At 52.0% G+C, this 22,485-nt stretch overlaps 1 protein-coding gene and 2 long non-coding RNA genes across 5 annotated transcripts in view; 1 reads left to right on the top strand and 2 right to left on the bottom strand.

The window, feature by feature from the left end:
* Positions 1-22,485, top strand: part of CTNNA1 (catenin alpha 1) — a 306,207-nt gene that overhangs the window by 51,837 nt on the left and 231,885 nt on the right. The window lies entirely within an intron of this gene.
* On the bottom strand, positions 1,147-8,551 carry LOC116645238. 3 transcript variants are annotated; one of them, XR_004301926.1, is made up of 4 exons: positions 8,219-8,551; positions 5,342-5,458; positions 4,651-4,877; positions 1,147-3,039 (listed from the first exon to the last, which is right to left on the bottom strand). It is a non-coding gene; the product is annotated as an uncharacterized LOC116645238 (long non-coding RNA). The 3 variants fall into 3 exon arrangements; XR_004301927.1 differs by lacking the exon at positions 5,342-5,458 and having other exon boundaries at positions 8,211-8,551; XR_004301925.1 differs by lacking the exon at positions 5,342-5,458.
* Positions 10,786-14,327, bottom strand: LOC116645239. Its single transcript, XR_004301928.1, has 3 exons — positions 14,143-14,327; positions 13,025-13,077; positions 10,786-12,172 (listed from the first exon to the last, which is right to left on the bottom strand). It is a non-coding gene; the product is annotated as an uncharacterized LOC116645239 (long non-coding RNA).

Genomic DNA, 22,485 nt, shown 5'->3' with positions numbered 1-22,485 from the left:
TGCATTCCAAGAGCAGATCTGTCTTTCAGGGCGAGATAGCCTGGAGTGACTTTCCAAGGTCTGGGGAATAAAGGCTACCTTGGGAGCACAGGGTTGGTAGCAGCCTGGATAGGGATTTGGGGAAGCTGGGGTGACTACAAAGGGCAAAATGTCTGTAGGGATTAACTGCGAGGGTTTTCTTTCCCTTTTGTTCTGTAATGAGGTGGGGGGGGAGGCAGAGGGTATTGGCTTTGCTGAGAACGCTGCTGCCCCAGACACCCCCCTCCCTGCCCCATCTGTTTCCTGCCCTGGGAAGTAGGCAAACCCCTGCAGCCCACTGCTCAGGGTGAGGAGGGCTGTTTTTGCACTGTTGTTGGCAGTGATCAGAGGTGGGGCGGAGGAGAGGTAAAGGAGGACCGTTTGATGGAGTGGTGCTCTGGAAGGAAGATAACTGGTTCTCCTCCCTTCCATCCCCCCCCCCCACCCCCATTTGAGCCGCTCAGCACTTCCTGGAGGTGGCACTCAGAAAGGGAGCTGTTTTGAAAGCACAAAGACCTAGTGCTGTAAGGCTTGGAGGCCGGGAGGTAGGGAGGATGCATGAGGGGAAGATAATTACGCAGGTGGGGGCAGAATTCTCTGGGCCAAGAGAGGACTGCTGCCCCCTCTAACCCCCCACACAGCCAGGCCTTCCCCACAATCCAAGGGTGTGCGTGTAGGTGTGTGTGCACTCACACCTACATTCTGCATGTGCACAGAGATGCAGCTATGAAGTGTTTAGAGGGAGAATGATAGAATAATGCTGAGGCTTATTCCCTACCTCTCCAGCCCGGCTGATGGTTTCTTTCAAATATATGCTGGGTCTTGATCATCTCTCCATTCCTTAATCTTGCTTCTACCTCTTCCACCAATTTCTCCAAGTCCTGTCTCTTTCCCTACCTTTCTATCTCTGATCTGGAAAATGGGAAGTGTTGAAAGAACCCCCCCGCCCCCCCCACACACACACATTTCTAGCTGCCACTATTTAGGATGCAGGAAGAGGAGTTTTTTTTGTTGTTGTTGTTTATTTTTTTTAAAGATTTTATTTATTTGACACAGAGAGAGAGAGCTAGATAGAGCACAAGCAGGGGGAGTGGGAGAAGCAGACTTCCCGCTGAGCAAGGAACCTGACATGGGCTTGATCCCAGGAAGGCAGATCCCTAACTGACTGAGCCACCCAGGCACCCCAGGAAGAGGAGTTTAAATCAGATTAAAGGAAGAACTGGGAGCAGGAAGTGGTGTGTGGTTGGGAGAGAAGACAGCCACTAGGGATGGGCTGTAGAATCCTATAGGCTCATAGGATGTTGGAGCTCAAGAGACCTGAAGAGTCTTTAAGTCTTTCCTGAGCTTGCAGACATGGAGCCAGAGGTCCTTTTGGAAACAGCTATTGTTATCTGTATAATCAATGGTAAATTTGGACATGTCCCCCTGGCACCTGGGGGAGTTGCTGGGGAGAAATGGGCTCTCTCCTGTGCTCCCCAAGGCTGGCAGAGACCCCCCCTACCACATACTCACTGAGATGATTCACTGAGTGTGGTACAGCGTCTTCTCTCTTGAGGCTCAGAGGAGAAGACTGATTTTGCTACAGAACATGACTTTTCTCCTGAAGCCAGGAACACCTGCAAACTGGACAGCCTCCTCAGCGCTCTGGGCCTGTGCCCTGAGGCCAGGCTGCAGGGTCCCCATGTGTCCTTGTCCCTGGTCAACAGTTCTCTGGTAATTCCCTTCCTGAGAGACCGCTAAGGAAGTCCAGCTCTGATTCAGGCTCTGGCAGTGTACAGAAGAGGCAACATAGAGCGTGGCCCCTTCTGCTGGGGCAACTATAATCTGCTTCAATACTCCTTCCTTCCTCCAGCCCTCAGCCAAATCAGACAGCAGGGGGCGCTCCTGGGTCATCCCAACGAGAGGATTCTCGGCTGCTGTCTTTAGCCTGAACTTTGAGAACCCGGGAAATTTTGTCTGTCCACCTGTCAATCAGAGGGTGAGTAGGGCAGGCCCTCTGGGAACTGGAAGCAATCTCTTTCTGGCAGGCAGAGACAGAGACTTGAGAAAGAGGCTTTTCTAGCTTGTCCCTGAGACTCCTTGGGTTGGAAGGAATCGGACTTCTGCCTTGAGGAGATCCGCTAGTAGGGCAGGTCTCCATGCAGGAACCATGGCCAAGGCCAGGTGGGTCCCAGTATGGGGACAGTATAACTCTTGCCTCTTACCAGTCCCCAGCACCTGACCCTGGTTTGGCTATCTTTGGGGAGCTGAATTTCCTTCAGAATGACTTCCAATTAATCTGTGTTGCTATTGCCCATGTCCTGCCCACTAGGCTCCTCCTCATGGGGAGAAAACAAAAACAACCTTTTTCTCTTCCAGATCTAACTGTCCTCTGTGACTGTTCCTGTACCTATCTAGGAGGCAGATAGAGGTGGGGTGAGGCAGGGAGTGCTGAGCAGGGGTGTGGCACATTCCTAACCTGGAGCTGACACAGCGGGGGCTTCTCTGCCCTCAGCGAAACCCTGGAAGGGGTGGCTTCCCAAGGCCCAGCTCCTGCTTTTTTTTTTCCAGTTGTGTCCCTCAGATTTCCTCATCCCCCACCCAGTCATCCCAAAGCCACCAACCGTCAGGAGTTCCTCCTTTCCAGTTAACAGGGCCTGTGGGGGCACTGATTTATGGGCACAAGGAGGGTGACAGCTTCCGCAGCCCCAGAAGAAAAGCCTGGCCTTTGGCTTCTAGCACCTCCATATCTTCTCTGTCCAAACAATGAGGAGAGAGTCCAGGGCATGGTGGCTGGTGTGGAAGACGGGATCGTTGGGCTGGAGACAAAGGCTTTCTTGCCAGCAGAGTTGAGGACACAGGCCCGAGTCTGTGAGTTTATTCTGGGGGAGGCCGTGACTGAGTCATCCTCAAGACCTGGTTTCTAACATCAGAACCCAGCATTATTGGTTCTCCCTAGAGTCTGGCTCTGCAGGAGCTCCACCTCATCCCACAAGGCCTCGGGGTTGCTGTGAACCTTAAAGTAACAGGTCTTCTAGAATACTGAGGAAGGGGGTAAGGGAAAGGGAAAGACAAAGTTAGTGTGGGGGGCCCTGGCTGGGTCTAGCATGAGAACTGCCTCACTTTCCTCAATGTCTTAGGGGTCCTGATAACCCCAGCCCCAGCCCACTCCCATGGAGGCATTTACTCTCAAGCTCTCCAGGGCAGTAGAGGTTGGGATGGGGCCTTCTTTGATTGCAAATCTGCAGAGAAGCAAATTCTGTAGTTTGCATGGAGCCCTTTCCCTGTGTCTCCCAGCTCTGTCAACCAGGACACTCCCTGAGGTTTCGCCTTAAATTTTAGCCCACCCTTTAGCTTGTGACACACCCTGGAAGCCCCTGGGACACCCACCTGTGCAATTCACACTGTGAAACCATGTGTGGAAGGGGCCCACATGACAAAGGCTGCATCACAAATTAGCCTATTCATAGGTCGCAAAGGTCAGAAGTGTGTGTGACTGGCCGCTGGGGGCCTATTGGTGTTTTCAGGGAGGAAGATGGTGAGAGTTGGGGAGCAGTCTGCAGCTGCTCAGCCATATTGGAGAACTCCTCACAGAAATGAGACCTCAGCTGGACCAAAGAAAGAAAGATAGGAGCCTTGAAGAGGCATTGTAGCCCCACCCACATGGTCCTCTCATCCATTCTCTTGTGTCCCCTCCCTCAGCCTGGCATCTGACCCTCTGTGTAGGGACAAAACCTTTTTCCATTCTAGATGACCTTTTACCCCTTTTCTCCAGGCTGCTAGGCATTAACTGGACGTCAGCCTGCTTGAAGAAGCTCAGGCTCCCGAGACAGAAATGAGGGAGCGCAGAAGTCAAAGTCATTTCTGGTCCAGAAGCGAGTCTAGCGTTCACTGGCATGGACGTTAGGAATGACCACCCCCCACTCCCTACGATTCCAGAAGCCTCATTTTCATGGTCTCTACTGCTTAGGGAACTACGAGTTTGGGCTAGCTCAGTAATGGCTCCCCAATACATAATCTAAGGCCCTGGGGGAAGAAGAGAGATGTAGGAATCAAAACAACGGCTCCTATTCAATGAGCACTTTCTATGGGAAAAGTATTGGTCTAAGCATTTCACATGCTTTGCCTTGTGTAATTGTCAAATGACTCATTGAATTGTGATCCCTATTTTACAGATGAGTAAATGAGACATGCACTTACCGGTAATAAAAATTAAAATAGTAATATTAATGAGAAAATTTTAACAGCTTTAATTTTTTTATGCTGATCCAGTGCCAGGCCCTATGCAAGCATATTATATATATGATATTTTTAAATCCTGATAATTCCATCATATTATCCCCATTTTCAGCTAAGGAAATCGAACCTGAGAGAGAAATGACTTGCCCAAGGTCACAGGGTTTCAGAGAGTGACCAAACCAAGAGCCAAACTCACTTCTGATTCCAAAGCAGCTTGAGGTCATGATCCCTTAACTACACTGTCTCCCAACAGGGCCGTCATGGAGAGTGCAGGTGCTTATAGAAGAGAATCCCATTGGCCTTTGAAAGTGGGGCCAGGAGCCACAAAATCTGCCGTTGTGGGAAGCTGTGGGAGAGATCCCGCCCCTTCCCGCCTGACTGTGAGGGAAGCTTTAATGCTCTCTTCTCACCCACCTGGGACTGGGCTGTGTCAGCTCACAAACTGCAGGAAAACAGTTCCTTGAGCAGGGATGCAGGGGATGTTTGCTCTGGTCTGAAGCCTCTGTCTCCCTGCTCTCCTTGAGATGTGGGGCTGTTGTCAGTCTCTGCCTTCTCTCCATTGTCACTGTGAATCCTGTGGGGCTGCGGTTGCCTTGGTAACTTGGTGAGAAGCTCTTGAGGTTTTCTGAAACCAGAGAGGGCTGCAGAGGGAGAAACCAGGCTCTGTTGGGCTGCACATCACAAAAGGGAAGAAACCATCCCAGTGTTCACTGCCCTTTCCAGCCAACCAGACAGTCCTTCCTCAGGTTTAACCTGAACCTCTTCTGCGCATCCACGGCAGCTCTGTAGCCTTTGTGGCCGGACCTGAAGGGAGGGAGCTGCCAGGCTGCTCTGCCCTTGGACTTGGTCCCACTGTCGCCAGAGCTGCTTGGACTTCTGCTTGCACCTGTACCCTGGCCCTGAAATCTTAATTGGTTTTATGAAGTTCACTGCCTATTTTTTATGAGACAGATAATGATGGTAAGGGGAGGTCAGGCCTTCTGCTGGACTTGGTGAGGCCTCCAGAGTTGCTGACTCCCCAGTCAGCACCTGGCGGACTGATGGGAGCAGGGTAGGCAGGAGCAGGCCTGGGGTGGGGATGGGGGTGGGGGCGGGATAGACTCACCTGGGAGGAGGGGCCAAGTCTTCAGGCTCGTCGTCCAGTAATGGGACCAGGGAGGAGAATGCATGCCTGCCTCTGAAGGAGCCCACATATCCGAGATGGGCACCTGCAGATGCTGTCCTTGGGTGGGAGAGAGGGAGTGGTGGGGCTCTCCTTCCAGGGGCCTCTGGCAGCTCTCTGAGGCTTCCTGGGGGATTCCTACATGGGGCTGCCCCTCGATGTGTCAAGAAATCCTTCATCTTGACACTGTCGTTACCTGTAGAGCTGTTTCTTCCTTCTCCTTCAGTCTTCCTTCTTCTCTCCTACAGTCCGAGTCTGAAATATGGCCTCTTTCTTCCTTAGGTCAGTTTCTATAACTGATGTCTGTTTCTCTCTTGGTTTTTCCCCTCAGTCCTAGTCCAGCATCGATATCTCTGTCTCTCTCTGTCTCTGTCTCCCCCCTCCCTCCCTTTCTCTCCTGCTCCTTTTCTCCTCCCCCTGTGGGAATTGACCTCCTGCCCAGTGGAGGGCAGCTCTCTCACAGGCAGGGGCTGAGACTGGGGAACAGGCAGTGTAAAAAATTCCGCTGATCCTGGGATGGCCCCCCTCCAGCCCCCAAGGCCAGGAAGAGCATGGGGGGGGGGTGGGTAGGGGCAGAGGTTTATGCGCATCTCTCTAGGCTAGGAACTGGGGTCCAGTTTTGTGACTCCCAGGTGGCCTCAGTGGTCAGCCCTGTCCCTAGACCAGGCCAAAAGTCTGTGTGCCTGTGTCCCTTAGCCCCCTGGGAAGGATCTTTGACAGCCTACTCAGGCTGTAAGTACTGCGCCTGTCCTCATGCCCTCCTCCAAAGGGGGAGAAGGCGGCTGGCCCATTCATGGCACATCTATAACTGTACTTTCAGACCCAGCGGTTGCTGGATGTGGCCAGCAGTGGGACACAGTGCCCTCAGGAAGACACTAACCTACTCAGCATACTGCCAAACTCCCTCCTTCCTTGCTTTCTGCCTCGGTGGCCAACTCCCCAGGAGTCGCTTCCTCTTTAAAGTAAGTCCAACCTTGGGGCGCCTTGGTGGCTCAGTCGTTAAGCGTCTGCCTTCGGCTCAGGTCATGGTCCCGGGGTCCTGGGATCGAGCCCCACATCGGGCTCCCTGCTCAGCGGGAAGCCTGCTTCTCCCTCTCCCACTCCCCCTGCTTGTGTTCCCTCTCTCGCTGTGTCTCTCTCTGTCAAATAAATAAAATCTTTAAAAAAAATAAAATAAAATAAAGTAAGTCCAACCTTAAAGAGAAAGGAGAGAGGAATGAGACTAGAGCTGCCCAGGTCAGGAGGGCCTAGAATCCCAACTACAGAGGCCAAGCCCTCCTTCTCCTGTTCCTCCTCCATTTAATTAGCTAATGTCTGTAAAGGGCTGGGCGGCAGAAAAGCCCTATACAAATGTTGAGCACAATTTCATTTCCAAGACTCGCCAAGAATATATTTGCAGACTTGAGCGAAAGGTCACTGGGCCTGCCTGGGACAGAGGGAGGACTCCCTGTAGGACTCAGGCAGAGGACAGAGGACCCTGGGAGGCCAGGGCAGGGGAATGAGAGGCCACGGTGGAGGCCAAGGTCCCTGCCTCCTTGGTGTTCCAGCTGAGCATCTTGGCACCATGCCTACTTTCCACTGCCCTCCACCCTCCTGACACCCAGGGTCCTACAGGCTCAGCCCTCTCTGTAGGGATCAGCCTCAGAGACTTTCTACCAGAAGATTATGCGAATATCCACCATGGCTAATATTTGTTGAACACTTACTGTGTGCCAGGCTATGCTAAGGGGACTCTATCTCTCCAGCCTAGGGAGAAATGGCTGCTCTCAGTGGCAGTGGGGTGGAGGAACTTTCCAGTGGAATGACCCCGTTTGTGTTGCAAGCCCAGGTCTGCCAGAAGGCTTTATGAAACCTTTAGGAGGGGGTATCACTTATCTTTTCTGACCAATGAGAAGAGTCCCTGCTTTTGTAATCCAGGTCCCTCCAGCATAGATGCTCTGCAAGCTTCTGGACTCGACTCTCCTTTCCCCAGTGACAACTCACCTGGGCCGAAATCCATTATTAAAGACCCCTGAGGCCAGTTAGCCTTGACCGACTCCACCTCCAAGGGACAGCTTTCCAGTTTTTGTGCTCTAAGGCGTGTTTATGTGAATCTGCCCATCTCAGAATTCTGTACATCTGCTCCTAAGGAGTGGCCCCCTCCCTCCATCTCTGGGCAGGACTGGCTTTGGGTGAGGGCCAGAGAGGCAGAGGCTGGGACAGTAGAATAGCCAGCTTCACCTTTCCCAGCTCCATTGCCAAGGTGAGTGCTTTCAGAGGGTGAGAGAGAGAGAGGGAGAGAGAGAGGAAAGCAGGGAATGGAGGCCAGGCTGGGAACATTGCTGTTTCCAACACCTCCTGGGCCTCCTATGTCTCCATCCCCTCACCCTCTACAATCTGAACAGGGCTGGAATGAGCTTTCTGAGGTCCTTGAGCCCCCAAACCCCACCAACCTCTACTGTGTCTCCAGTTGTTCTTCTCTGGCTTCTCTCCAGGGCCCAGGGGCCTCCATGTGTCATCAGTTCATTATCATTCTGATAAGTCATGAGTCCTTGAAAAAGTGTGACTCTCCAGCTGAGGCCGCCCCCCCCCCCACCTGAGGAGGAGTAGGAATGTTTGGGGACAGTGCTGGGAACGGGGCAGGGAGAGACACATTCAGTGGCAAAGACACAGACACAGTGATGCTTGTTCCCAGGGGTGTGGGTAAACGGACACAAACCCGATGGTGCACACAGCACACACACCTTTACACACAGGCACGGGGACGTCTTACGTGCGCAGGGGTAGTTACACCAGAGAGCCCACCAAGCTGTGTCACGGTAACCACACTCACTTGCTTACCGTCCCCGATTCCCTCATCATCCAGGCCAGCGATGCGGCATCTAGCAGCCTCAGCCTCCTGCAGACACAGAAGCCAGGCTCCCCAGACTACGGTGGGGGAGGGGAGCGGAATGTAGAAGCCGAGGTTAGAGATCTGCAAGTTCCATTAGCCACAAGAAGCATGTCTGGAATCTAAAAGCACTGGGACAAGGGCGCTGCGGAGCCATTCCTGACAGTGCGTGCACATTTCCCACCCCCTCCCCCGCTAGGAAGCTCCTCTCGGTCAATAAAGCCATTTAGGGATTAGAGCAGCTCCCTCAATAAAAGCTGCTTATTCAGAAGGTGCTTTCGGTTAATTTGCATTTACTTTATGGATATTATAATGCGTGGAAGAGCCGCCTCCTCAGACTCCCTTCGCTGTCCCCATTTTGAGTCCCAAGCCCACACACTCGCTCTTCCTTCCAATGCCCTTCTCCTCTGCCCCCACCAGCGGGCACACTGGGGCTGAGCCATGCTTTGAAGCAACCCAGGGACCTTGATGGGGAGTGGGAGGTGGCGAATCCTGGCCACTGACCCATGGTCCCTGGAGGGGCCTGGCTGAAAGAGTTTTCCCAAATGAGAGGAAAGACGCCTTAGGCCCTGGGAGAAAGAGGAGGGTTCCATCCCAGGGCCAGTGCACGTCTGAACTAGGGAAAGAACTGATCTGATTGTTTGCTGTTTGTAAGTGGGGACGCCACAGGGTAGGCAGAATCGGCTTCAACTGCTAAGACTTCCTCTGGCAGCACTTCCCATACGTTCAGTTTATTCAGACAGTATTTCATTAATGCCTACTATATGCCACGCTTTATGCGAAGCACCTGGAATACAGTGGTGGATAAGACACTGTGACCCCTGCCCTGGCAGAAATTCCGGTCTAGTGGGGAAAACCCACAGAAAATGAGGGAACAAGCCGATGAATATAGAATTACAAATTACATAAGATATAATTAGTACTATAAAGTGAACAGATAGGGTGCTGAGATAGGAAGGGGGACCTACTTCAGATGAAGTAATTAACAAAGTCTGGTGACATGGGAACAGAGCAGGAAGAGTGGAACCCAGGGGAAAAGCATTTCAGATTGCAGGAACTGCCAGTGCAAAGGCCCTGTGGCAGGAGTGGTGGAGAAACAGAAAGCACTGAGGGGAGGCATGGTATCCAGTGAGTTGATATGACTAAGATGGGCAAGGTAAAGTCTTGTGAGCCATGTAAGGAATTTGGTATTCTAAGGGAAGAGGGAAGCCGGCAAAGAGGTTTAATCAAGAAACAAAAGGCATGATCTGAGTTCCATCCAGCAGGAGCATGTGAGAAGGGTAGTAGTGGATGTAGGCGGGGCATCGAGACTAGTGCCATCGTCCCAGCAGAGGGCAGGAAGGGGAGAAGGGACACATCCAAATTCTCTCTGTCCTCTCTTGATTTGTCCTTTTATCATGCCCAAGGTACACCATGGGACTTCTATCCCAGCTCAGGGCAAAGCCATGACTGGTGCCTCCTCAACCCCATGTCAGCCCATGGTAAGGGCACTGTGGCTTTTTGTGTTGTTGTTTTGTTTTGTTTTAAAGATTTTATTTATTTATTTTGAGAGAGTGTGTGTGTGTGTGCAAGTAGGGGGAGGGGCAGAAGGAGAGAATCTTTTTTTTAAATATTTTATTTATTTTTTGACAGAGAAAGAGACAGAGAGAGAGGGAACACAAGCAAGGGGGTGGGAGAGGGAGAAGCAGGCTTCCTGCGGAGCAGGGAGCCTGATGCGGGACTCTATCCCAGGACCCCGGGATCATGGCCTGAGCTGAAGGCAGACGCTTAATGACTGAGCCACCCAGGTGCGCCAGAAGGAGAGAATCTTAAATGGACTCTGTGCTGAGTGCAGAGCCCAATGTGGGCTTTGATCTCATGACCCTGAGATCGAGACCTGAGCTGAAATCAAGAGTTGGACACTTAAGTGACTGAGCCACCCAGGTGCCCCTGGGCACTGTGTTTTTTGAGACCCTCCAGGGAAGGGGCCCACCTGCCTCCTTCTGGCATATCCTGCAGGACTGGGAGAAAATTGCCATTCTGGGAGGAGGGGTCAGTTTCAATGCCTTCTTCCCACTTGATCCAGAGCATGTTTACAGAGCTGCACATTGTCCAGCTCAGTCCTGGCTGAATCAAGACACAGAGCCACCCACCTCCATTCCTCAAGCCAGGGCCCCAGAGACTCTAGAGCCAATTCCAGTTTTCCCAGTTCTCCTCTTCCCATCAGTTAGGGGATAGGATGGATGTCAGAATCAGGACTGGGGGAAGAGGACTGCTCAGAGCCTGAATCACCCCCCAGGGATGTAGAATATGAGGCGAGGACCCTGTGCTTGAACATTTACAGGTAGCATTCAGGATTGAAAACTGATTTATAGTCTGAAGGCAGGCAGGAGGGAGCGGGAGGAAGGTGGGGAGCTCTGTGTACAGTGCAGCCTTGTTGGGCAGCGGTAATTATATATTACATTGAACTGTCCTTGCAGCACAGTGAAGGGCAGTGGGAATGAGACTCTAAATCACGCTTCCCTGATGCTCCCCATAGCTCACCTCCCTATGATGTGGCCCCAGAGCCCTGGGCTGACACTTCTCAACACACCCACACACACACACACACACACACACACACACACGGCCTGGGGGGACTCAAGAGAGCAGGAAGATGGGATGTTATCACTTCTGGCAGCTTCCAGGGGCTGTTCCTGCTACCCGCCTCATTGTTTATTGCTCCCCATACCTCCCACATTCTTTATCCCTCTTCTTCCACGGGGGCCTGAATGGAGGCTGTGCCATTTGAAGAAGACACCCTGCCCACCCTTCGTTTGTTTGTTCCTGCAGCAGCTCTCTTCTGCACACCAGGTACTACCTTAGTTCATTCGGGACCTCCTCACTTCTCTCCTGGATTTCTGCAACTGACTCCTAACTCACCCTCACCCCTAATCCATCATCCTTTACTTTGTTGCCATGGTGATCTCCCCAAACACACTCTGGCCATAATCTTGATCTCATTTGTCAGGGAATTGCAGGAGTGGGGAGAGATGGCCAAAGACTTTGGGTTCTTGAGGGCCCAGGAGGCAAGAAGTTTCTCCAGGCTCTTCTGAGGTTGGTGATGGCTGGCTTACCTCCCACCCCGAGCTTTCAGCTAGGAGGAACACTGGTACTCATCCTTCCTTCCCTGACTAGACCCTCGTCCCTGGATCAATCACCTCAACTTCCCACCAGTCCCCTGTCTCTCTGTCTAGGCCCCTGGCCACAAGTGCTGGTGTTTCCTGGTTCATTAGGGTGGTGGTAGTGCCTAATGGTGCCAACAACAGGCTCCGGGGTCAGACAGATCTAGATTTGAATTCTGGCCCATGACCATGCACAAGTTATCCCAAGCAGTAATGTGATCAAGATCATGAACTCTGCAGCCAGACTGCCTGAGTTTGCATCTTGCCTCTGCTGCTCTTTGGTCTCGCTAAGGCAAATTATTTAACCTTCTTATGCAGTTTCTCCATTTCTAAAATAAGGATGATACTAGTACCTAGCTCCGAGGGTTGTGGTGCAGATTAAATGAACACAATAATAATAGCTTGCTGGTACAACAGTGTTGTGAATTTAAGCTCTTATTATTTGTAGCTTCACCTCCCTGAGCCTCAGTTTCCTTGTCTACAACAAATCTCCATAATATGTCTCCTCCTTCCCTCAAGGTTGTTGTGAGGATCGAATGACAGATTCTCTTTAGAAACTCTCAAAGGTTCTACAAATGTAAGGGGTTATTATTTATTATCTGGTACTTGCTCTCTGAGGTTTCTCAGGGTCTGGGCAGGAGGGCCACATTCCCTTATAAGAAAGCAGCCACCTTCGTCCTCCTCCTACACCAGCCTCAAGGCAGATGGTTGTGGAGTCCTGGAACCAGGAGCAGTCTGGGAGGTCATCCGGTCCTCTTGCACCTGGAGGAAGGGGCGTATAGGGTCATGAGGACAGACTGGCATCTCTGATAGAGATGGTTTCAAAGGAGGCTGCAAATTCAATTAAGAACAGAGTCTATTCTCTCCATTGCAGAGATGGACCCACATTTTGTCTATCCTAAAGCTTACACAATTTGGGGATGCCCTCTTTAAGAAAAATAATACAAAATTATGAACACAAAATTAGGTGACGGCTTTGGAAGAGGCCTGTGCAAATGAGGAGCTTAAGGTTCATTAGCTTGATGGAAAATCCACCTCTGCCACCTGTCAGGGGAGACATTTGACAAATACTTGTCAGTTGGTTGCTTGTGGCCAAAATAAACCGTTTCCATGCGTTACAAGTCCAGAGGACGGCAGCGGCCTCAATCTCCACCCAGACCCTGAAAGTCACCCCATGACATGGGCTGTGGATCCTCCTCTGCCTTTACTTTGGGCTAATTGTTCTTTTTCAAGACCTGCAAGCTATTTATTTTTGCTTTCAATGCATTTGCATGTGATTTACATCACATTAATATTCACATTTGTACATGGAACACTTCCTCTGCCCCAGCTTAGCTGGATTCTTGGGCCTTAGGTAACAAGTAAGATTCAACAATCTCTCTTCCCAGGATGTAGAAGGAAAGATACATTCAATTTAGAGGTGCATGGGAGAGGGGGATGTTGATGACACTCTTCTTGGAGTCAGGTTCTAAAGTCTGTGGCTCTGCTCAAATGATTTTCCTCCACATATTCCCATCCCCTGCCAACCTCCTCCCTTCCCACTTTCCCTGCAATTATGGTGTTGAAAATGTACATATTCAGGGACACACATGCCTATTCGAATGCTAGGCTTACTTTGGTTCAGTTTTGTGGCTCCTGAAGTCAAGAGGCACATGGCATTAAGATACCTAAAGATAAAAACATAGGAGTTCTTCAGATCACTGGCAGAGAGAAGCAGCCCCCTAGAGCACCTTAGCACTGTTTGGGAGCCCAGCTTATTCCCCCCACTGACAGAAGCAGATGGTAGGTGGGAGTGTGTGCGAGTGTGCGTGCGTATGTGCACACACATGCGCGTAAGCTGTACACACATGTGTGAGACAGTGAACACTCACGTGCGCTTTAGTACATCTACTAAGACGAGCAGAGGAAGTGGAGGTGAGGATGTGGGAAGGAAGGTCTCAGTCTAAGAAAACCGCATTCTAAATGCATTAAATCCCTGGTTCTAAATGTGGTAAGGGTGAAATCTGCTTCCCCAGCCCTACCCTGTGATAGAGAGGCGAAAAGAAGCTAGCAAGTCAAGAAAAGGTCTCGGGGCAGGGGTACGGTGTGGCTGCCAGCCTCAGCAGCAGCTCCAACAATGACGTCACTCTCCCAGCTTCCCTCCTCTGAGGTGGTGAGTCACCCAGAGCCCGATCAATACTGCATTCCATTCGTCTGTGCCATCTTTATGCTCTTGCGAGCCAATTCATGCTTTCCTCTTCCACACAGGCCAGCGCCTGCCCCCCGTGTGCCCAGAGGACCCTGAGCTACCCCAGCCCTGGGGCTTTTCTCTCCTTTAAGCCTCTGTCAGAGAAGGCAGGAATCCCTGCTTGTGGGTGAGGCAATCGGAGGGAGAGAGGGAACGAGAGAAACTGAGGGACTCGCAGTTTATACAGGGGGGTCTGGGAACAGAAGCTGAAAACTTGCAAAGCCAGCCTATGGTGAAGGAGGGGAGAAAGAGGAAGGGGCAGTGAAAGGAGGATGGAGAGGAGAAAGCCAGAATAGAAAGAAGAAACAGGGAACTGGGATGGGGGCAGGGAGATGGCGTGCGGTAAAGCTGCAGGCTGTGGACTCTCCCTTCTCAGGATCTTAGGATTGTTTTCCTGGCCCTCCAGTCATAGGTGGGCACCCAGACCTGGCGGGGGAGGGCGAACCCCACCACCCCAAACCACCTCCCCCAGGAGAGGAACCCCAGTGTCTGTGATATCACCTACCTACCCAGTGAGGTCTCGGCTTGGTCCTCCCCTTCTTGTCAGAGATGGGGGCTGGAGGCACTAGAAACAAGGAGGGGTACCAGCAAAGAGTGAGTGGCACAAAGCAGAAGGCAGTCCCCACTGGGGCAGCTCTGGGTTCTCTCTTGGGACCTCGGCTTTTTCCGAAGGCCTTGGCACGTGCCCAACAGTTGTTCCTTCTGGCCTTGCCCTCGTGCTCAGTGGCAGCCTGCGCGTCATCCCTTGCCACTGACGGGAATCAAACAGGGGCCCCTTTATCTGACAGCGAGAAGGACTGGGTTGCCCGGTTTCTGTGACTCTAAGTTGCCAAGATGCAGCTTGTTCCTGGTGTAAAGTGAGCTGCTACAAGGAAACAGAAGCCTTGGGGTCTGCGTGTGAGGCAACAGGATGGCGCCAGAGGGTAAGGCTGGGGTTTCACAGGACCACAGGGTGCTTCTCCCCTCAACTTGCTATGGCTGAGTGTCTCTACAAACAAGAAAGTCTGCCTCCAGTCCTCATTTCTAACTCGCTATCAACTACGACAACAATAACACGGATCCCAATAATAAGAATAATAGCAACCATTTCCTGAGTTATATGCCAAAGGCCTTGGTCAGTGTCTTATGCAGATTATTTCATGAAATCCTGCAACACCACTGTGGGATAATCAGCACTGTGGAAAGCAAAGGAGGACACTTAGGATTCCAGAGGTTGCCTAAATTTTCACAGCTTGAGGTAAAGCTGATATTTGATCCCAGGCCTGTCTGATTTTTCCTGCCTCAACAGTACAGCCTCCTTTTCGGTTTTAAGTCGCAATCCCAAGCCTTTATCTCCAGAAAATACTCATTCCGTCCTCCCTCCCTCAGCGCTCCTTCCTGCACCAGCTTTGGGAAGCCCCTGGTTGCCCAGGCTGTCCCTCCTGCTGGCTCAGGTTAGGTCTGGAGTTCCCTCCGTGGCCCTTGGGGTCGAGGTGGTGACAAGAGAGCAGTCCTGCCCTCTGCTTGCACTTACCAGGGAGGAGGAGAGGGGGGTGAGTGGCTGTCATTTCAAACCAGGAACAAAAACATGAGGTTGTTGGAGAGGTTTAGGGTCATGTGGTGCCTTGGGCTCCTGGTTCTCTGGAGTCCCACAAAAAGGAATAGAAGAATGTGGAAAACTACCAGGTCTTTGAGGGAGCTGGGGCCTGGGGCAAAGGTGACCTGAGAAACGCTTCTTCCCACCAGAGCACGTGCCCCTAGAAGGCTGGTGCTGCTCTTTGCTGATGGGGTAGTGGCCACTGCTAGTGCAGCCTGAGAGGCAGCCCACCGGCATCCCTGGACCCGGTGTCCCCTGGGGGAGGGAACCTGTTCCAGACCTCGGAAGGCCCCAGGCCCCTCCCCATTCGCTCAGTGAAAACTGTGCTGCTATGGCTTGAGGTGGTCCCGGAGCTACCTCCCACCACAGGACCGCCTCCGGGCCCCTCTCACAGGGGATGCTGAGGAGCGCGGCTGGAAGAGCCCACATGCGCCAGATATTCCTGAGAGTCTGTGAGTAAATCAAGGAGAGATCTGCAGAGAGAAAGGAAGAACGGGGCAAAGACAGCTGGGTGTTCTCACACGGGGAGGAGCCGTCACCACCCGAGGACAGAGAGCCAAAACCACAGAAATGGAGCAAAGTGACAGAGAACACCGTCTTCCTTTCCCCCTGGGGTCTGGGCACACGCACTGCAAGATGACTCTAGGCATGATTTAGGTCAACCCCTCTTTTAAATATAAGGAAGTTGAAGCTCGGGAACGGTTCAGGAGCTGCCCTAGATCACACCACTCCTGAGTGGGTCTCTCGTTCAGTGTTCTGGGGGCAATGAGGAGAGGCAGCCGTGTCCCAGCTGGAGACCTGACAGGGAAGGAACACAGCTTTGACCACCCTCACGCTGAGCGCCCTCCTCAAGGACTGCGGGGGCTTTGTCTCCTCTGTAAGACGCGCTGGGCCCTCAGTTAAGTCATTAATAAAAACAAGGACAAGAACACCTGTTTTCCTTCCTTGCGGGGCTGTTGTGAGGATCAGCTGGAAATAATGCACGGCCAAGAGCTTTCCAAGCGCAGGGTGTTATTAAGTTTGTGATTAGGCCAGGTCAGTGAGGGCTACAGGAATAATGGGACGATTAATGCCAGCGCCGTGCAAAGGAGGGAGGCTAGAGTCTGCCCTGTCCTCTTCTCTTGGTCACCTGCCCTGAGAGAAAGCAGTCGGTGTTTCCAAATTGACTTAAATAAGAAATATGCGGTGGCGGCAGCCATCCCTCACTCAGCCTTCACTTGCCCAAGGCAGAGAGATTTTAATTTTCAAACCATAATGAGAAAAAGAAACTCAGAATTCAAGAATATTCCAGTGAAACAGTCAAAATAGCTGTCCAGACTCTGAATGGAGGGAAGAAATGTAATTAAAATTTCCCTTTCCCTCCCTAGCACCAACAGGCCTTAAAGAAACGGGGCTGGGCTAAGACTGTGTTGGTCAAGGTCCCCATGACCCTGCCCTGAAGTCAGATGGGCATGCAGGCCCCGCCTTCCCCCTCAGGAGCACTGGCGGTACAAGGAACAGAGACCTTCCACCTACTCCCAGGAGAGATTCACCTCCATCAAGGTTGTCATCCTCTGGGCCATGACCTGCTGAACGAGGTCAGGCCCTCAATGTGGAGCTGGGGGCGGGGGGAGGATGTTGGGGGGTTGTGGGAGTGACTCCATGGCCCCCAAATCTAACCCTCTGAGGCACAGAGATGCCACGGTCTACTTTTGTTTCCTCTTCTCCCAGATGCTGGCTCAGTCACATACCACAGACCTCTCCCTGCAAGTCGGGCCAGGCATCCTGGGTATGGGCAGGGGCTGCCTGGGAAGGAGGGAGCACCTGAGTCCCAGCTCACATTTTTCTGAGCTTCAGTCTGTTCTCAAAGGAACATCCTTTCAAACGGTTGGAACCTGGGATGGTAGGAATGGCGAATACCCCAGGAAAGGTGTGTGAACCTGAGTGCCAGAACACAGCCCTCTCCTTGGCCCTCTTCCGGCCTCATCTGGCCTTGACTTTCTCCTTTTCCCTCTCCTCTTCTCATCTACTTATCCGAGAGACATTGGGGAGCCAGCTTGGTGCCAGGATCTGTGCAGGGTTTAGGGGCTACATAAGTAAACCAGGGCCAGTTCCTGTTGTCAGGTGGACAGGATTGTGAGCCAGTGTAGAGCATGCTCAGCAGTCAGGTATGGAGTTGCTCCAAAACTCTGGAACAGACTGACCTTGTTAAAAACTGCCTCCATCTCTCACTCCTTACGGTGTGACTTTAGGCAAATTGTCCTATCCTGGTAAGTTTCAGTTTACTCATCTGTGAAATAGGGACAACACTTACCATATAGGGTTGTTGTGAATAGTAAGTGAGATAATCCTGGTAAATTGCTTGGAACAGTGCCTGGCACATTGTAAACCCTTACCAAAGGCCAGTGAGTATTATTTTAAGTATCCTAATGATAATGTTGACATTTATTACCCTTTATTGGGTGCTTACTCTGAGCCAGACATGATGCTAGGGATATAGCAACTGACTTAACTGTGGCCCTTGTCCTTAAGGGGTCCACAGTCTCTTAGAGGTGACAGATGTGTAAACTGACCGCTGAGAATGTGTGATCACTGCCATCATCACTCCAAGAGCTGTCATTTTCTGAGCCATGACCATGTGTCAGGCACAATACTGGGTTTTCAAGATACATTCATCGGGGCACCTGGGTGGCTCGGTCGGTTAAGCGTCTGCCTTTGGTTCAGGTCATGATCCCAGGGTCCTGGGATTGAGTCCCACATTGGGCTCCTTGCTCAGTGGGGAGCCTGCTTCTTCCTATTCCTCTGTGTGCTCTCTCGCTCTCTCTCTCAAATACATAAATAAATCTTGGGCGGGGGGAAAGGACACATTTATCTCTAGTTCCTCCCTAATCCTGCAAGGGCGATATTATCCCCATTTTAAAGATGTTCTGTAGTAATTAGTAACTTGCTCATGATCAAGCTGTTTGCAGAGTCAAGTACTGAGTTGAAGGAGAGTGATCAGCTCTGCCTAAAAAGGGATCGGGGGTGGGGGGTGCGCCTGGGTGGCTCAGTCTTTGGGCGTCTGCCTTCGGCTCGGGTCATGATCCCAGGGTCCTGGGATCGAGCCCCACATCGGGCTCCCTGCTCCGCGGGAAGCCTGCTTCTCCCTCTCCCACTCCCCCTGCTTGTGTTCCCTCTCTCTCTGTGTCTCTGTCAAATAAATAAATAAATAAATCCTTAAAAAACAAAAAAAAAAAGGGATCAGGGAAGCCTGTAGAAAGAGGTGATCTTTGATCAGGATTTTGAAGAATGAGTAGGAGTTTTCCAGGAGCCAGTATGGGGAAGGAGTTAAACGCCACAGCACTTCTGTGGGTCTGGGGCAGGACTGGAGCCGCAAAGAGCTCCCAGGCCCAAGCTCTTTGTGTCCCATCTTAGGGAACGCTAAACAGGACTGTGGTTCCCTGCACCCACCCTGACAGCCATCGCCTTATGTCCAAAACCATATTGTAACCTACATGAAGGGTGATTTTTTTTTAAGATTTTTATTATTATTTTTTAAATAATCTCCACACCCAATGTGGGGCTTGAACTCACAACCCTGAGATCAAGAGTCGCATGCCCCTTCCGCCACAACCCCACCCCCACCCCCACAGACTGAGCCAGCCAGGTGCCCCAAAGGGGGATTATTTTATTTTTTATTTTTTTAATTTTTAAAAAATATTTTATTTATTTATTTGACAGAGAGAGAGAGACAGCGAGAGAGGGAACACAAGCAGGGGGAGTGGGAGAGGGAGAAGCAGGCTTCCCACGGAGCAGGGAGCCCAATGTGGGGCTCAATCCCAGGACCCTGGGACCATGACCTGAGCCAAAGGCAGACGCTTAACCGACCGAACCACCCAGGCACCCAAGGGTGATTATTTTATTTTATTTTATTAAAGATTTTATTTATTTATTTATTTATTTGAGAGAGAGAGAGAGAGAGAGAGAAACAGCATGAGAGGGGATAGGGTCGGGGGAGAAGCAGGGTCCCCGCCGAGCCAGGAGCCCGATGTGGGACTCGATCCCAGGACTCCGGGAGCATGACCTGAGCCGAAGGCAGTCACTTAACCAACTGAGCCACCCAGGCGCCCAAGGGTGATTATTTTAAAGAGCATACAATCAACAGGCCTGTAATCTCAGGATTTCAGCTGAGGCCCAGAATTGAGATAACTGCATGGGCATGGAGCCCCTCTCCCCATGTCCACTGACCTCACCGAGGGCGCAGCAACTGACGGGTGTGGGTTGAGATCCCCAAGGAGGCTGAGAGGCACTGACTGGGCTGGAGTCAGGGAGACAGTCTCAGTGACCTTGAGAAGGCCCCACCAGATTTGGGGCAGATACATGAAACCCCTTCCTTCCTTACAGTCATTTCCCCTCCACTCTCCCTCTCTGCCTCTTCACTCCTCTCACACTCGACAGCAGCTGAAGAGGAGGCAGCCATCTTGGTGCAGTCACAGGCCTGGCGGACGGAGCCAGGATGTGGCGTGAGGATCCATCCGGCTGGTTCCACACCCAGGGAAATCGGGACTCATCGTCATTAACATTCTGTTTCCGTACTCAGATCAAGCAGAGAAGCAGGCATCCTGTGCTAAAGACAGTGGCAAGGGGGAGACTCCTGGAGCAAAGCAGCCTTCAGAGCTCAGACCCCAAGTCTCAGGGCCACCCCCCATCAGCAGCAGAGTGAGGTGCTTCCAGGGCAGTGGGAGGCTTAAGACAGACGTGCAGAGGGGCAGGGGGTGGAAACTGTATGACTGCAAGGTGGTGAGGCTTTGGTGCATGAGACAGAGTTTCAGGTGTTCTCCAAACTCCTGCTTGAATAATGTGACTTTTGGAGGAAGGAGGATGGACAAGGTACAGCCCTGAGGCTGACCCACCCTCCACCCTCTCCTTGAAGCAGCCCCCACCAACTTCACAGGCCCGGTTCCTCCCTCACATCAAGAAGCAGCCCCAGGAGGCAGTGGCCCCACAAGAAGCAAGAAGCACGTGCACATTCCAATAAAACACTCAAAGAGGCAATTATTTCTGGGCTGCCTATCCCAGCCCAGAGTACCAGCAGCTTTCCAGAGCTGCTGTCATTGCCTCTGGCTGTTGGCAAAATTAAACTTATTGAGAAAAGAGAATGAGCTGGCCCCCAGCTCATGGGGTTTGGAATCATTTGCTTGCTGGAGGCTGTCAGTGTGGGGGCTAGGGAGGGAGGGGTGGGGGTGGGGACAGGGAGGAGATTATGGAGCAAGCAAAGTAGCATGGTAGACCCCCACCAGGTAGCAGTCATCTGTACCATGTACATTAAAGTGTGTGCAGAGCATGCATCAGGTCTGCATGTCACCTCCTGGGATGTGCGCTCAGTACGGGCCGGGACCTTGGTGCTCTTAATTGCTTCTGGATCCCTAGTGCCTGGCACGTAGTAGATGCTCAGTAAACAGATACTGATTCCTGAATGAATGTGCGCACTTAGGAACCGGGCCAGAGTCTTGTCATAAACCCTGAGAATCTTCCCAGCCTTTCAGCCCACACAGGTCACGTGGAGGTGCTTGAGGAGCGCATCAGGGCCCTGCCTCCTTACCCTTTTCTTGGAATGATGCTGCAGGAAACTTAGTAAACTCCCAAAAAATGGACACGAAGGGGTGGGCGGTGGCCTGGTTGGATACCTTACAGGGAGGAGGTGCCTTCTGGGGCCTCAGACCCCCGGAGTTCCCTCTGCCGTCTGTGTCAGGAACGGGTGCCTGCCCAGACCAGCTTCCCCCCTGCCTCTTCGGATGCGAACAGCTCATCCCTCCTTATTTTCAGCCTCCCTCTCCAGCCTCACTTGTGTCCATCTTACTCTCTGGGATACATCTTGTGCCTCACTTCACATTCCCTCAGTCTCACCTCTTACTCTGGCCACTGCTACGACAGACAGCTTCACGCTGGCTTCATCGGCTCAAGGGGTGTGACCCCACCACACCTCACCCTCAGGCCCCTGACCTTGTCCTCTGGCTGTCTGCCCCAGGGCTTCATTGTGCCCAGGGGACTTCTTGGCTTTCCAGCCTGAAGTGCAGGGTTGGTCGTTAATGCCTTGAGGGCAACTCTTGACAGAGGGGGGTGGAAATACCCAGAGAAACGTTTCCCTCTTACTTGCCCCAGGTCATGGTTCAAGATCCTTAATAAATCTTTTCAGGGGACGCCTGGCTGGCTCAGTTGGTTAAGTGGCTGCGTTGGACTCAGGTCATGATCCCAGAGTCCTGGGATCAAGCCGTGAATCTCTGGCTCCCTGCTCAGTGGGGAGCCTGCTTCTCCCTCTGCCTCTGCCTGCCACTCCCCCTGCTTGTGCTCTCTCTCTCTGACAAATAAATAAGTAAATAAAATCTTTGAAAAATAAATATTTTCAGAATGCACCCTGGTTGCTTAAAGCCATGACCGACTCAGTAATACACTCAGACATTCTCTCCTGAGCTCTCCTTGGCTCACTCCTCTGACCCTCACCCCTGCTCCCCGGATCACAGCCTTTGTCACAGCTTTTGTCCCACAGTTGAATTTCAGGGGGACTCTGGCTTCATCACTTCCCTTTGCCCTTTGCCCTCTCTGTCTAGCCACTCTGGTTTCCTCTCAGTTCGTCAGCTCTTTCCCACCTCAGGACTTTCAAACAAGCTTTTCCCACTACCTGGAGTGCTTTTTCTCTCTGCTTGGTCCCTTGGCTGAGACCTGAAGGAGGCAGCCATGAGAAGGAAGCTCCAGGAAAATAATGTTCCCAGGCTGAGGGAAGAGCCAGTGCAAGAGCCCTGAGGCAGGAATGAAGTTGGCATATTTAGGATATAGCAAGGTTTTTGTGGCTAGAGGACAGTAAGAGGGGAGAGGGTCACAAAATGCAGTTGGACAGGACAGGTCTCAGACCAAGGGTGGTTTTGTGGACCATAGTAGAGAGTTTGCACTTTAAACGCATCAGGAAGCAAGCTCCCCGAGTACAGGGATTATGTTTATCTGATTCACTGCTGGGCTCCCGTATGTAGTAGGCACTCCATAAATATCTGTGAAATGAATGAATAAAATCCTTGCCTGTATCCATGTCCTAACCACTCTTTGCCCCACACCAGGTGACCGAGTTGTCCTCTCTTCTAAGATGACAGCTCCTGGGAGAGAGAGGGTCAGGCTGGATTTGTTTTATCCTGAGAGAATCCTCTGGAAGTGACTACCCCGGGCACTGCCTGCTTTGGGCTCCGGCTTTCCTCTCCTCTCCTCTCCTCTCCTCTCCTCTCCTCTCCTCTCCTCTCCTCTCCTCTCCTCTCCTCTCCTCTCCTC

The sequence above is a fragment of the Phoca vitulina genome, unplaced genomic scaffold (genome assembly GCF_004348235.1).
Source record: "Phoca vitulina isolate PV1807 unplaced genomic scaffold, GSC_HSeal_1.0 scaffold32, whole genome shotgun sequence".
Lineage (NCBI taxonomy): Eukaryota > Metazoa > Chordata > Mammalia > Carnivora > Phocidae > Phoca > Phoca vitulina.
The sequence above is the reverse complement of the archived record's forward strand: the minus strand, read 5'-3'. Positions and strand labels throughout refer to the sequence as shown.